Genomic DNA, 16217 nt, shown 5'->3' with positions numbered 1-16217 from the left:
ATGCCATCCTTCAGATGAGATATTAAACGGATGTACCTTCTGCCTGTTTTGTTGTCGTTTCGGTGGTTATTAAAGAAGCTATGGCAGTCACCAATGAAAATTAGATTTTATATTGCAAAAAAAAAAAAAAAAACAAACAACAGAAACGTACCACATAGTATAAGAATATTGAAGGAAATTCATAAGAATCAAAGGTTGTCATCTTACAACCACATAAGCCATCCAAGATAGACTAATATGACAGTAATCTTCATGGTCTCTGATATATGGCATATAAATGTCATTAATCTCTTTTTTGTATAATATAACAATGTTCTTTCCAGTACTTTAAACCAAGCAGTCTGCATTACTTCAATAATTTTGCATATTTTATTTTTCAGTGATAGTACTGCATGCATATATCACCCTTGACATGTTTTTATGCCAGCTCAATCAGCCTGTTGTAATTCTCCTAACTATGAGAGGATCCTAGACTCTACACCTAAATTCAGGTATAGACACAAAGTTAAAAACAGAACCTACATAGCATACCTTTGGTACTATAAAATGTTTCCTTCCCCTTAGCACTGTCTTATAAAGTGTAATTAAGAAGAATCATTCACTGCAAGTGATTCTTTTGAACAATGGGATAATTTATTTTAATTTCACCATACAAAATATTTTATCAAGAATTCAGCATCCATTGGCCAGCTATATGGTGTAGATGAATAAAACCCCCATTGCACTGCAGACAACCCATGTTTTAGTTATAGCCAGGGAGATGGGGGAGCAGGATTGGGAGAAGGATGGGAATGAGTGCTGGATGCTGGTTCACCCATCCTGGAAGGAGGCAGCCTTAGCTCACTAAAATATCAGCGTCTGTGAGTTACAAATGGTATACTGCTTGTCTGGGAGGTTGTCTTATATCAGCATCTGTGATACAAGTGGTAGACTGCTTGTCTGGGAGGTTGTCTTATATCAGCATCTGTGATACAAGTGGTAGACTGCTTGGTGGGAGGTTGTTTTATATCAGCATCTGTGATACAGGTAGTATACTGCTTGGTGGGAGGTTGTCCTATATCAGCATCTGTGATACAAGTGGTATACTGCTTGGTGGGAGGTTGTCTTATATAAGCGTCTGTAATACAAGTGGTATACTGCTTGGTGGGATGTTGTCCTATATCAGCATCTGTGATACAGGTAGTATACTGCTTGTTGGGAGGTTGTCCTATATCAGCGTCTGTGATACAAGTAGTATACTGCTTGGTGGGAGGTTGTCCTATATCAGCATCTGTGATACAAGTAGTATACTGCTTGGTGGGAGGTTGTCCTATATCAGCATCTGTGATACAAGTGGTATACTGCTTGGTGGGAGGTTGTCTTATATAAGCGTCTGTAATACAAGTGGTATACTGCTTGGCGGGAGGCTGTCCTTGAGCAGAAGTACACATGTTTATCCTGAAGGCAGCGATTGCAGAGCTCATGTGGCTACATTATGGTGGGATGGCATTAGGCCACACTGTTCAGCAGGGCTATTGATTCTACACAGGCATCTGCCATTTCCCCACTGACCCCAGGTGTGGGTCAGGTTGAACCGGGTCTATATTGGATATACGAATGTTCACAATGTCGAATCTGACGTGGTGGGTGCAAGTAGTTTTATTTCCTGACATTTTTTAATGTTTATATTAGGTATTCTATGTTACTGGACTTCGACAATATGGTGTTGATCGTATCATATTCGAAGTTCACTAACTTCGAGTATCTAATATAAACCAGGTTGAATCCAGTCAGGCTACAGCTGATGATCGGGTATGGAAAAGGGGAAAAAAATTTACTATTCATTCTGTCTGGTGCCAAAGTGCCAAACTTGAAAAAGAGCCAACATTTCATCTCCCTCAGTATTTCAAAGACATGTCAATATAAGTCTGCATTTTTAATAACAAGCATAGCAAAAAAAAACAACTTTAAGAGCCTCTCATCTGAAGCATATGTTCTTAAAGTGCTTTGACACCAGGCTGGCAGCACTCCATTTCATTTCTAGCATGTTCTAAAAAATTCTCACCCTATCCATGTGTTTCATCTCCCCCATTGTAAAATATCTCACAGAGACAGGTTGAAGCATAACCCACAGATAGGGCAACATATCATCTGTAATGACTGAGTGAATTCTGTGATTTGTGTGAAGCAGAAGAGAGACCCCAGTGACAGTGCTGACAACTTGTATGCTGCTATTACTATGTTTGTTAATTAAATCTGAGTAGCAGGCATACAGTATACATGGGGTATTCACTGTACACAATTGCTTAATGGTTGTTACTTCACAGTCAGCTGGAAGAGTGGGGTTATAAATTGCATAGCGTTCCAGTTTGTGTATTTTAACATGTACCAGTCCTATACAGCTGTTTATAAATTAATGAGTCAGCTTAAGAGCTGCTCACCATCTTTGGAGTGAAACATGAAATTGTATGATCAGTAAATGAAAAGTTTGTTATAAGCAAAATAAAACAGATGTATTTTCTTAAAATACATTATTTTGTTCTCCCTCTGTCTTACACACACACACTCACACACAGGCACCCTTGTGTAAATAAATATTTAAATATGTATACACACACACACACACACACACATATATATATATATATATATATATATATATATATATATATATAGATTTACGACCATTTGATTGAACTGTACTTGATTGAAAAAAAAAATATTTGAAAGAATTTGTCTGAAGAGCAATTGACTGAAAACCCACTTCACTGAAACTCATATCACTGAAAACCCAAACGACTGCAACCCATTTCACTGAAAACGCAATTGATTGAAACCCAATTCTCTGAATCACAAGTTATTGAAAATATTCTACATAAGAAAATATAACATAAAAGAGTGGTTATGCAGGACGGCAAGCCCCTACTGTACCTCCCCTTGTGGGGGGGGGGGTTCCCCCCATAGCACATTAGTTATATATACTAACTCCACAGCCACACAACTACTTGAGAAACATAAAAAAGCACCATATACAGTGAACCAGTGTTGGTTCTCTAGCACTTATTCAATGTGTATGGTGTTTTTTTTTCTTTTCTCAAGTGGTGTGCAGCCTTGGAGTTAGTATATATTATTATGAAGGGTGCATGGGGTGCTTGCCCCCCTGCAAAAACATTATTTCATGTTTAATGTTTTCAGTGATTTGTGATTCATTGAAATGGGTTTCAGTCAACTCAGTTTTCAGTAGAATGCTTCTCAGTCAAATGGGTTTTCAGTTAATTGCTTTTCATACATTCAGTTGGGTTTTCAGTCAATTATTTTTCAGTCAAATTCTTTCAAACACTTGAATTTTCTAACTTTAAGCTTTTTCCCTGTAGGTTAATTCAAAGGGTTGCATTGCAAGTCCTAGTAATATGGGATGCAGGGAAGGTGAAGCAAGAGCTATGGCAGAAGTGCACCAGACAGAAATGCTCGTGGTCGCATAATGACAAAGAGCATTACATGTCTGACACTTTTATAAATGCTTTCAAGATTTTCCATTTCCTTTACTCTTAACTCATTAAAATTTCAACAAGCAAATTATTTTATGATTGCAAAATTCCAAATAAAACCTTAGTCTGCCCATTTTAAATTGTGACCATGCAATTGTACTTAAAAGGATATGGCTTTATTTAAAAGATAACACTCAGAAAACATACACATCAATCACAGTGTCCACACAGTAAGTAAATTCTGCCTGGTTTCTATGGCATGAGCTTTGATTCATGCTTCCTGTCGCTATGATTATAACTGATGCAGGCTATAAATCTGATTAATTATTGTCTGTCTATGCTCATTGCAGTGAATTTATCTTTGTGTGCAGAAACTGGTAAGCTGGAATGTGATGCTGGAAACAAATGTCCATATGCAAATGCACTCATGATTTGTACAGTGACACAACTGGTTCATGTAGACTTGCTTTAATGGTGTTCTTTACAACTTGTTTACATTTTTCATGCCACACATGCTTAATTTGTTTATTTAGAAAAGCAAAAATTGTTTTCTTTATCAATGTTTGGCATATATATATATATATATATATATATATATATATATATATATATATATACATATATTTCTATATATATATATATATATATATATATAAATTTGTCTTGTATACATATTGTGTCTATATATATATATATATATATATATATATATATATATATGTATATATAGATATATATATATATATATATATATATATATATATACATATATATGTATATATATATATATATATATATATATATATATGTATAGGCTTACTATCAAAAGCACGGAAATCACTTACACGAATGGTGATTTCCGTGACAAATAACGTCGATTCATACATATTAAGTAGGTTGTATGGTCGACCAAACAAAGTCGACAAATTCTGTCGACCATAGCTGCTAAATCCCCCATTCAGAGCAATGCTGTGAATCCCTGCCTTGTGTACACCCTTCTAAACGGACATACACATGAACGTCAACATTCCGACTGTCGCTCCTACCATGGTCGAGGAGGTGGCTGTTGGACATGCTGACCTTTTGCTTTTTGACTGTAAACCATATATATATATATATATATCTCCTCGCACCGCCAAGAGAATTCGCATTACCACAATTACCACAATTAATGGCCAAAGTCTCCATAGTAAAATTCTTAACCAACATGCCTGGCTTACCCACAACCAGCCAGACAAAATTGCCATCTCAGAAACTTGGCTGAAACATAAAGCTTTGATCATCTGAAGTGATGTGTATGGGTCCACTTTTTAATTTCGAAAGCCCAAAATCCCAGGTTTTTAAATACCGAACTCAAAACATCGAGATTTTGAAATCTCGAAATGAAAAAGTGGAACAAAAAAAAAAACAACTAAAACAATGATTTTGCAGTGGGGCAAGCCCCCCCCCCTGCACCACCCACACCCCCTGCATCTTAAATATACCATCTCCGAGATTGTGCTAAAATAAAGAGAATGGCAACATTCTCTTCACTGTAGTGCAATCTTGGAGATGGTTTATTTAAGTTGCAGTGGGTGTGGGGGGTGCAGGGGGGCTTGACCCCCTGCAAAAACATTGTTTTAGTTGTTTTTTTTTTTGTTCCACTTTTTAATTTCGAGATTCCAAAATCTCAACTTTTTGGGATCGGTATTTTGAAAGTCGAGATTTGGGGCTTTTGAAATTAAAAAGTGGACCCACATATATATATATATATATATATATATATATATATATATATATATATATATATATATAATTTTTTTTAATCCTTTCAGTCGAACTAGCTACTGCTTTGTTAAGCAAACGGATTCTTGTAGTGACTTTTGGTTGAGCTCTGCATCAGTACTGATTGCTGCACTGTATCCTCACCATGACTTCCAAGTTATTCTTACCTTTTTTCTCTCTTCCCCTGCCATAGTGTTTAAACTAGGTTGCATATAAACTTATTTTACCTCCCCCTCCCCATATTGTTAGTTACACTCCTCCTTCCTTGTTAAAAGTCTGTCTAGTAGAGTATCTTCCTAGTGTAAATTTTCCTAATTTCTGCCTGCTTCTTTTGTATTTCTCCTAACATTTGCCTGTTCCTTTTGACTATAGGACTCACTCATACTTTACTTACTCATCCTGTTGTTCCCAGGTCTCTGATTGTTTTTGTAGACTTTTTTATTACTTTGTATGCATTCCCTGGTCTAGGTCTGATTACACTTTATTATTTGGCCATCCCCTCCACTCCTGACTCTGTTACTGACCTTCTCACTCTAACATGTAAGAGGTTTTTTTTAAATCCTGGGAGCCATCTTTAAATTTCTCTAAGCAGCTGTATTCCCTGGTGTTCTGAGCTCCCATGTAAGCATTTTGCTTTCTCTTAATTGTTTTTTGGCAATGTAAACCTTTATTTTAGCCTTTTTTACTGCTATATTTGATTGTGTAAACATTTATCAAACTGACTTTCATCTTATGCTATAGCGATAGTGGCTGAAACTGTGATTGTTTTCTGTGTTTTACCTACTACTACTACTATCACTGCTTTACTTAAGTGCATATTATCCTTGTAATAGATATTGTTAATTTTCTGTAGACATTTAATTCAACCTCTGAGGTCTAACACTGCATCGGGAGCTGCACATGGGTTTTAAACTGAACATGTGCATTCTGTTGTTATATTGATTTTGTTTTCTGTACCTGTCAAGACCAGGGCTATATATGTATGGACCACGTTACTTGGCTGCATGTGGTTTTACAGTTAGTGTTTCTATTTTTATTCTGCAGTCAATTTATATATTTTAGCTGTTTTTATACAAACTGGAATTATTAGTTATCTGTGTTTATCTCCGATCTGTTTACTGATTGTAGCTGAGATATAACTGAACTATTATTGAAGTCATTGTTAAGTAATTCTGCTGCCTTGTTTTTGCTATACAACCTGAATGACAGTGATAGTAGGTTTGTTTCACTGAGGTTGTCTAACTCCTTTACTACAATTTCTTCCTTTTCTATTTTCATTTAGTCCCTGTACATCACGACTACATAGTGGGTCCGGTCTGTTCCCCTCCCCATTCTTGAGAGCGCCAACACTCCAAAAATATAAACTTAAGAAAACTTTTGGACTACTAGTTGATCACCTTCACAGCCTCTCTGCTTCTATCCAGGTGCTTACAATGGCTATTGCCCCCCCCCCCCCCCAAATAGTAAAACTCTACCTGAAACCCACTCAGTTACTACATCCCATCTGAAATCCCTCTAATTATAACCTCTGTTAAGCTCTTTGAATTATTCTATTGCTTACTTACCCCATAGAGCTCCACTGATTGTCTCTGCCTGCTCTGTTCACCATTAGGGCTCACTCTGCTCCCCTACCCTGCCCCCAATTCTCACCTGTCACCACTACTTCCACATTTATTTATCACTAACTACTCCCACTCCATCTTTCATCCAGTCATGTACTACCTCTCGCAGACACTGACAAACCTAACTTAAAGTGATTAACTCCATCAATACAATGCCTATTTCCAACACGTTTCCTTCGCTTAATACTGCCCATTGCACTCCTTAGCACCCTTACTTACCTTACACAACTCCCTTACATCTCTTACACCCTACCACTGCACTATATCTCTAACTACCAACATACTACATCATCCTCCTTCTCCTCTATAACCCATGAACTCTACCTGTCAAACATAACCCTCTTATATAAACACAAATTACTACCTATCATACCCTCTTCTAACTTACCATACCCTCCACTCCCTAACAAATTCTCTACCGATCTCCTCTCAAATCTTCTCTCCACATTAGACTTTATTGCCTTCATACTAGATCATATCTCCCTCTCTCTTTCTGGTGACATTCACCCCAATCCCGGGCCCAGCAACCCTCCATCCATCTCCTCTCCTCTTCCGTCATCCCATTGAACCACAAAGAGCATTTTCATTACCACAATTAACGCCCAAAGTCTCCGTAGTAAAATTCCTAATCTACATGCCTGGCTTACCCACAACCAGCCAGACATAGTTGCCATCTCAGAAACTTGGCTTAAACCACACATAAAAGGTAATATGAATTACTGCCACTTGTCTACCATATGATTCGCAATGATAGGCCCAACAAAAAAGGAGGTGGTGTAGCCATAGGGTCATAGGTTCATAGGTAGGTACTAGGCTATCTGCCCGAGGGCATTTATAAGCCTAGCCAGAGTGTGTCGGCTTTCGCCGCCCCATTGATTAATTAATTGATCCTCTGTCAAGCAGAGCCAATGAAGTGATCCATCCACTCGTCAAGGTTTCTCTTGAATAATGTTAGTGAGGGGTTCTGCTTGATGTAGTTTGGAATTTTGTTCCAAAGCATGGAGAGTCTCTGTGACAGGAATCTATCCCTCCAGCATGTTCTATTTATTGTTGTGGTGAGGTTTAGCTCACTAGAGTGCGTGGCTCGCAGTGACTTGGATTTCATTAGGTAATCTACTCTTCCACCTACTCAGTTTCCCTATATAATACTCTCACTCCAAAATGTCCAACTCTGAATTAACCATAGCTCTTTTAAAATTGAGCAAACACAAGTACATATGCATAGCTGCTCTTTACTTCCTTCCAGGTAATAATATCCCAATGCTAGAACACATTCTCTCCTGGTTCTCTCTAACATTAAAAACAAAACCCTCATCCTAGGTGACATAAATATTAACTGGGCCACCATTAACTCTCAATCCCCTACCCAAACAATCAACCTCTTTAACTTCACCCAGCTAATAAACTCCTCCACCAGGCCAAACAAAGATAGAACCTCCAGCTCCATCATTGACTTGATCTTAGTGTCTCATCCAAATCTAATCTCAAATTCAGGAATCTTTCCTGACTCCCTCAGTAACCATCTACCAGCCTTTGCTGACCGGTAATCCTCCCCCTTCATAAACAACATCACTACATTCAAACCTGAATCCTGTCCAGCTTCAACCCACAAACATTTTCAGACTGCCTAAAACTGACTAGACACCTTTAAGAACTCTGCCCCTTGACAATGCCATCAATTACTTTAATAAAACTTTTCTGTACCTATTCAATAACATTGCTCCTCTCAGGACCAAAACAGTTAAAGCTATAACTTCCCCCGTCTATCTAAGGAAAGTAAACAGATCATGCTCCTAAGAGACAAAAAGTAGAAACAATACCAAGGAAATAAGCAAACTAATACCCTACTAGAATGTAAACAAATCCGCAACTCCATAAAAAAACTAATAACCAGAGACAGCAAAACATATTACTCTAACTTTCAATCTGAACATACTAACAACCATAGAAAATTCTGGAATACTATCTCCTCTCTCCTTCAACCCGGCAGTAAAGACAACCCATGCCCAAATCCTAACTGGTCTGATCAAGAAACAGCCTCTCTATTTCACACCTTCTTTGTGGAATGTATAGCCAAACTTACCACCAGCTTCCCCAGCCCCTCCAATATGTCCCTCCCTCCCCATACCTTCCCCTCTGATCTCAAAACACATACCCCTTCCGTCAGCCTCAATCCTGTGTCCACACACATAGTAAAAAAAAAACTCCTCCTCCGACTGAAACCATGCTCCAAAGCACCAAATAATTTACCTGCATCCTTCCTCAAACTATCTGCCAACAGCACAGCCTTCCCTATCTCCATCATAATAAATAGGTCCATCCAAGAATCTTATGTTCCCTCACTTTGGAGACACGCATTCATCATCCCACTCCATAAAGGCAGTAAAAACACTGACACCACTAATTTCCATCCTATTGCCATACTTTCTCCACTCTCAAAAGTTCTACAAAAATGTATTCACTCACAACAGATGCTTTATCTAACAAAAAACAACTTCCTAACCCCCACACAACATGGATTCTGTCCTGGCCACAGTACCATCATTACACTTCTCTCCTTCCTCGAGTCCATTAATCATGCTCATGACACCGGAAAAAATGTATCAGCCCTGTTCCTAGACCTTTCCAAAGCCTTTGACATTGTCTCCCACACTATACTCCTATCACAACTCTCCTCCCTCAATCTCTTCCCTTCCACCATAGCTTGGTTCACCAGCTACCTCTCCAAAAGACAACAAGTGAAACATTCCACCTCTTATTTTCTATACACCTCTACTGGGGTACCCCAAGGTTCTCTCCTTGGCCCCATACTTTCCAATATATTCATCAATGACTTTCACCACTCCATCTCCAATTCTGCACTAATCCAGTGTACAGATGATTCGACAATCATCTGCTAAGCTGACACCCCTTCCGACCTTCTGCAGATAACCCAGTCAGCTTTCTCAAATAATGAAACCTGGATGCAAAATAACCACCTAGCTGTTATCGCCAAAGCAACCAAATTAATGATTTTTTCCCCATCTAAACACTCCCTCATTGATAAATACTCCTTCAAGATCATAAGCCAGAATAACACCCCCATTGAAATTGTCTCTCACCTCACTGCTCGACATTGTTATTGATGAACATATAAAATTCAATATCCACATCCAAACTAACATAAAAAAACACCAAAAATTAGGACACCTATATAGACATAAATGTTATCTCACCCCCTCCACCAGAAAGACCCTTGCTTCCACATACCTTCTCCCTTCCCTAATGTATGGTGCCACTCTGTTGTCAAATCTTCAGCTCAGCCTTCAAACTAAATTAGAAGCCTGCTACAATAAAATCTGCAAATTCATCACCAACTCTAGGAACTCATCCCATCACTGCAGATCCCTGCACTCACTGCAATAGCTCAGGCTTCCCAACTCTCTGAACCTCCTAAAACTCACCATTGCCTTAAAGATCATATTCACCCCATCCGCCTATCCCTCTCTCTCTCTACCTCCTTAACCAGTAGATTGCCAGGCACTCAGTATTACTGCTGCACATGTTATAACAGGACTGTCCAAGGCCAAGAATACAGCTTCTATGGGACCTGACAATATCCCTGGCTGTGTTCTACATGAACTACAGAGTGAACTGGCACCTCACCTGTGTGTCCTGTTCAATCACAGCTTCACCTCAGGGTTTGCCCCTACCAAATGTCACACTGCTACAGTCATCCTTTTCCACAAAGGAGGAGTGAATACAGACCCTGGGAACTATTGCCCCATTAGCCTGATGAGTCTGACATGCAAAGCTATGGAACACATCATCATGGACCTAATAAACAAGGATATAGGGAATCTCCAAACTCTGAATCCCACACAGTTTGGTTTTGTGAAGGGTAGATCATGCCTGCTCAATCTGGTCAACGTCTTTAAGTCAGTCACCAGAGATGTGGATGAAGGCAAGGTGGTTCATACAGCCTACCTTGACCTGGCCAAGGCCTTTGATACCATTCCCCACTCAGGGATCATAGAAAAACTCACTAAGCTAGGCATCAACCCCTATATTACTAGGTGGGTTGCAATTTGGCTCACAGATAGAACCCACAGTGTGAAAGTAGCTGACTCCAAGTCAGAATGCTGATCAGTCACGAGTGGAGTCCCACATGGTTCAGTCTTGGGTACTCTCCTGTTTGGTATCTACTTCTCTGAAGTCCAAGCCAACATGAAGGGACTCTGGCTGACAAAGATTGCAGATGATTGCAAGTTGGAAGCTAAGTGATGTTGACATCCTCCAGAAAGGCCTCACTGAGACCAACGAATGGCATTAGAAACATGGCCTTAAGTTCAATGCCAAAAAATGTGTCATCATCCCTTTTGGGAAAAACCCAGTTCCCATGAATTGCCACATCAATGGTAGTCCACTGAACGCAGAAGATGTTATAAGAGATCTGGGAACGCAGGTTGACAGCAACCTTTCTTTTGACCACCACATTGCCACTGTGGACAGAAAGTGCTATGTGGCACATCTCATTACTAAGGGTTTTGCATCCAGGAAGAAAGAGGTCATTGTCTCCATCTACTCTTCCCTCATTAGGCCAATCATCAACTACAATGCCCCATTTGGCATGCACCTCACTAGACACCTGCAACAACTGGACAGGCCACAAAAGTACCTTACAAAGAGGATCCTAAGCCTTAAACACTTGTCCTATATGGTCAGACTAAAAACACTCCAACTATTCACTATCTCATATTGCCAACTTAGAGGCGATCTCTGCTTGACTTACAAAGCCATGTCTGACCCAGCTCTGTTAGAAATGCTACATGTAAAGAAATCCCAATCCCTCCACACCACACACTCCAGTGACTTCAACCTCATTACCACAATCAACAGAACATGCTGGAGGGACAGGTTCATAACCCAGAGACTGCCCATGCTATGGAATAAACTTCCCATACATGTCAAATAGAGCACCTCACTGGCCATCTTCAATTGAAATCTTGATGAGTAGATGGGAAATAGAAAATTCACCCCGGGGATCACTCCAGTGACTCTACTCGACAGAGGCACTGGGAACTAAGGTGGGGTGGCATAATGCCAGGGTAATCCTATGGGCTAGGCTTGTAAAGGCTCCAGGGCCTAGTCTAGTACACACATATGAACCTATGAATTTATATTCCTAATTGCTCACTTTCATCAGAAAATCAGAATCTGCTCAAAATCTCTAAACCTTTAAGGCCACCTGGACACTCTCGACTATCCTGCTCCTTAGCTTAACTCTGGAACTCTCTTCCTCCCTCCCTTAGAAATACTCATAACCACTCTAACTTTAAATCCCTCCTCCATTCCCACCTATCTTCAAAGTGGGAGTGCCCCTGCTCCTTCCCCACACAGGACCCTCCTATATCAAAACCCACATTCTAACTCTGTGCATCATCTCTGCACTCACATCATTTGCCCTCCTACTCCTCCTTAACCTCCAAATTTTGTTATAGTTTATTTCCAACATTTTCTCACCCTCAGTTGTAACTCACTGTTAATGAAACTTAGACTGTTCTGTTAGATTTTTACTACTATTATTGTGGAATAAAAAAATAAAATTTTAATTCAATGTTAATGACTCTTAGACTGTACAGTTGCTAGATTTTATTATTATTGTAGAATGTAGAGGTTTTTTAATGTAGAATGCTGCATAAAGGTATATGACTGCTTCGCTTTGCATATGTATATGCTAATATGTTTGTCATTGTTAATGGAGCTTTTCTCCATGGGCCTCTATTGAAAATGGGGTGTTTTTAGGCCCAGTGGACTTTTCCAGTCATCAAACCAAAATAAATAAATAAATTATATATATATATATATATATATATATATATATATATATATATATATATATAGAGATATAAAATGTATTTATTTATTTTGGTATATATAGTTGTATATGAACGTAGGTATATATATATATATATATATAGATATCTATAAATATATATATATAAAAAATATATATATATATATATATATATACACACACACACACACACACACACACACACACACACACACACACACACACACACACATATCCATGCATATATTACATATATAGGTATATATATACATAAGTACATACATATATAATATATAATATATATATATATATATATATATATATATATATATATATATATATGTGTGTGTGTGTGTGTGTGTGTATGTATATAAGTTTATAATAAATAATGTTTGATCAAAACACAAAACAACTAACAAACTCACAGGAAATTAGTATTAATTGCCACTAAAATCATTGACAGAAAGTGGAATTTGCGATTATGAAAAATAAAAAAAAATTGCTTTTTGTGTGGGAGTTTCTACCCTACAGCCTCAGAAACTGACTATACTCATTCCAGTGTCACACAAACTTGAAAATGTGTAATGGTTGATATAACAAACTTCAATTGTTACTTAATTCAACAAACTGTACCAGCAATGGAAAACACACCATTTAACAACATAAACTGCATGCAGTGATAACTCATATAGCAGATATGTATCTGTCTTTCTCTCTCTCTCTCTGTATATATATATATATATATATATATATATATATATGGTTCCACTTGAAAACATTGAAAACCCATAACATCTAAATTCATAACGTCTAAACCACAACATCTAAAACCCAAATCATCTAAAACTCATAACATCGAATCTCAAATCATTGAAAGTGAAAAAGCAACTATAAATAACATCCCACAGAGGTTTTACTACGTTTATGCAGGGGGCAAGCCCCCCTGCACCCCCCATGTGGGGGGCTCTGCCCCCACCCCCCATCAATTAAATATAGCAACTCCGAGGTTGAACTACAGTGGGGAAAAATGTTAATTTCCTAACCCCACTGTAGGGCAACCTCGGAGTTGGTATATTTAATTTATTTAATTTATTTAATTTAAGTGGGGGGCGGAGCCTGCATAAATGTGGTCAACAGTGCGTGGGATGTTATTTATAGTTGCTTTGTAGTTTTCAGTGTTTTGAGATTCGATGTTATGAGTTTTAGATGTTTTGGATTTTCGATCATTTGGTGTCGCTGTTTTGAATTTAGATGTTATGAGCTTTCGATCATATGAAGTGGAACTATATATATATATATATATATATATATATATATATATATATATATATATATATATATATATATATGGGTCTACCTGATAACACCGACATGCGAAAACACCAACAAAGGAATCACCGACACCACAAAACCAAAAGTTCAAAAACACAAAACTTCACATGCCCGACAAACCACAATCCCGACAATCAACAAACAAAACAAATCCCATGTCCAAAAAGCACACACACAACACAAGCACACCAAAAACCTTACAAACCTACACTAAACCTTACATACACAACTATCTATGCACTAACCTTAACCATAATCCTAACCCTAAGGTCAGCCAATATCGCGCACTCACCTAACCCACGCCCTAACCCCAACTCACTTAACCCACCCCTAACCCTACAGTCTGTCACTATTGCACACTCACCTGACCCACGCCCTAATCCTAACTCACTTAATCCACCCCTAACCCTAACCCCACACTTACCTTAACATGTCGGTGTTCTCAGAGTCGGGATTTTCAACTGTCGATCATCTCTGTTGTCGATCTTCCGGTGTTGGTGTTCTCGTCATTGGCGTTTTGCAGTTTCGGAGTTATCAGGTAGACCCATATATATATATATATATATATATATATATATATATATATATATATATGCATCCATAGTTTATTTTGCCTCCTACTACAAATAAATGCCTGGCATAGGGTAGATTCTTCTTTGGCTCCAATGTGCCTGGAATTTAGCTTTCAGTATTGCCAAACAGCTTTTGCATTCCCTGTGTACAGCAAAAATATTAAATCCCTTGATGGTTTCCTTTCCAATAGCATGAAGAAGCATGACACCCATGACTTTCTCTGGTTTGTCCCCAAGTCCACTTGCAATGAGGTATACTTCAAATCCTTAGGTCCAGGACTTCCACAGTTCTTGGAGATTTCTTTGCAGCTTCAGAGCTTTGAGTGGTTAAAGTATCATAATATCAGGACAAATATCAAGGAAATCTTCTCAAAATTGATTCAGTAGTTGCTTACAAAGAGTTACAATATAATACATAGTTGCTTGGATTTGCAAGCCAGGTGAATTTTTTGAGGTGATCTTTATGTGAGAAAATGATAAACACTCTTTTTAGTTTGGTCATGTGATGTTCTTTTACTATTTAAATATGCTGAATTTTAGTAACAATTGATTTCTGAAAAGTCTATTTTACCTGAAGATGAAATCACTAAACTTTGTTGACATTTAAGTCTTTCTTTGCCTTTGCTCAACTATGGAATGGTTTTTGATGGTCTAGAGTTTTTAAGGATAATTTTGAGCTGAGAGGTAATATCACTCAGTTGTGCAGCTATTTTATTTGGGATGCTGCATATATTTTATTTTTTTGTTTAACATTTATTGACCTAGAAAGTTTGCATATATTTTATTTATTTTTATTTATTTAACATTTATTGACCTAGAAAGTCCAACTAGGACAGAGCCTATTTTCAGCTCCATACGCATGTTTTTAGAATGTCGGAGGAAACTGGAATTCTCAGAGGAAACCCACGTGAATGCAAGGAGAACATGCAAACTCAGCACAAGTTATCCCAGCTGAGATTCAAACCAGAGAACCTCTTGCTGTTAGCTGACAAGGTTAACCACTGCACCACTGCAAGATATATTACAACCTCTTCCAAAACATCTATGATTCTGTATGAAATCCACAAATCTCTAATCATAAAATCAAGAGCATACACTTTCTGAAATTTGTATTTTGTTCAGAGGCAAATCTCAGCACCCCAGTATTGTGGTGGTCTTTGCTCCAGACATCTTCCTACTTAATATGATCACTTCTAACGCCACTATTATCAAAGAAAAGGTAAATGTTTTGTTTTTGACTATGCCAAGAGAAAAGCAGCCCATCAGATCATGTTCTATTTTGGATGAATGGAAGACAGCACAATTACTATAGCATACTATTATCTTGAATTCTAATATTTTTGGTTATGATGGGGTACATTTGTTTTATAGAGGGGTAATTTTACTTGTCTCAGTGGTGGAAGACTTTCCTGTATTGCAACCTAGTTCACAGCTGTATTGACGTAAACAATAATAAATCAAATCAAGCTTTGAAATAGTACAATGCTTATGCAATATATCTAAATAGAAATGTAGGAGAATTAGAGTTGACTTAGATCTCTCAACATTTATGTGGCTGAAACAGCTGTGGTCAGAAATAAAGATCAACACAGAAAAGTTTATGACTTACCACATGTTTTGGGAT

The 16217-nt window shown here is 37.9% G+C and overlaps 1 protein-coding gene across 1 annotated transcript in view; it reads left to right on the top strand.

Annotated features, from left to right (window-relative positions):
• Positions 1-16217, top strand: part of LOC122816948 (formin-like protein 13) — a 1087038-nt gene that overhangs the window by 627655 nt on the left and 443166 nt on the right. The gene's annotated exons all lie outside the window — the stretch shown is intronic.

This window comes from Protopterus annectens, chromosome 12.part0, assembly GCF_019279795.1.
Source record: "Protopterus annectens isolate FY-2018-M chromosome 12.part0, PAN1.0, whole genome shotgun sequence".
NCBI classification, from domain to species: Eukaryota; Metazoa; Chordata; order Ceratodontiformes; family Protopteridae; genus Protopterus; species Protopterus annectens.
Note: the sequence above shows the minus strand (reverse complement) of the source record. Positions and strands in the feature narration are given on the sequence as shown.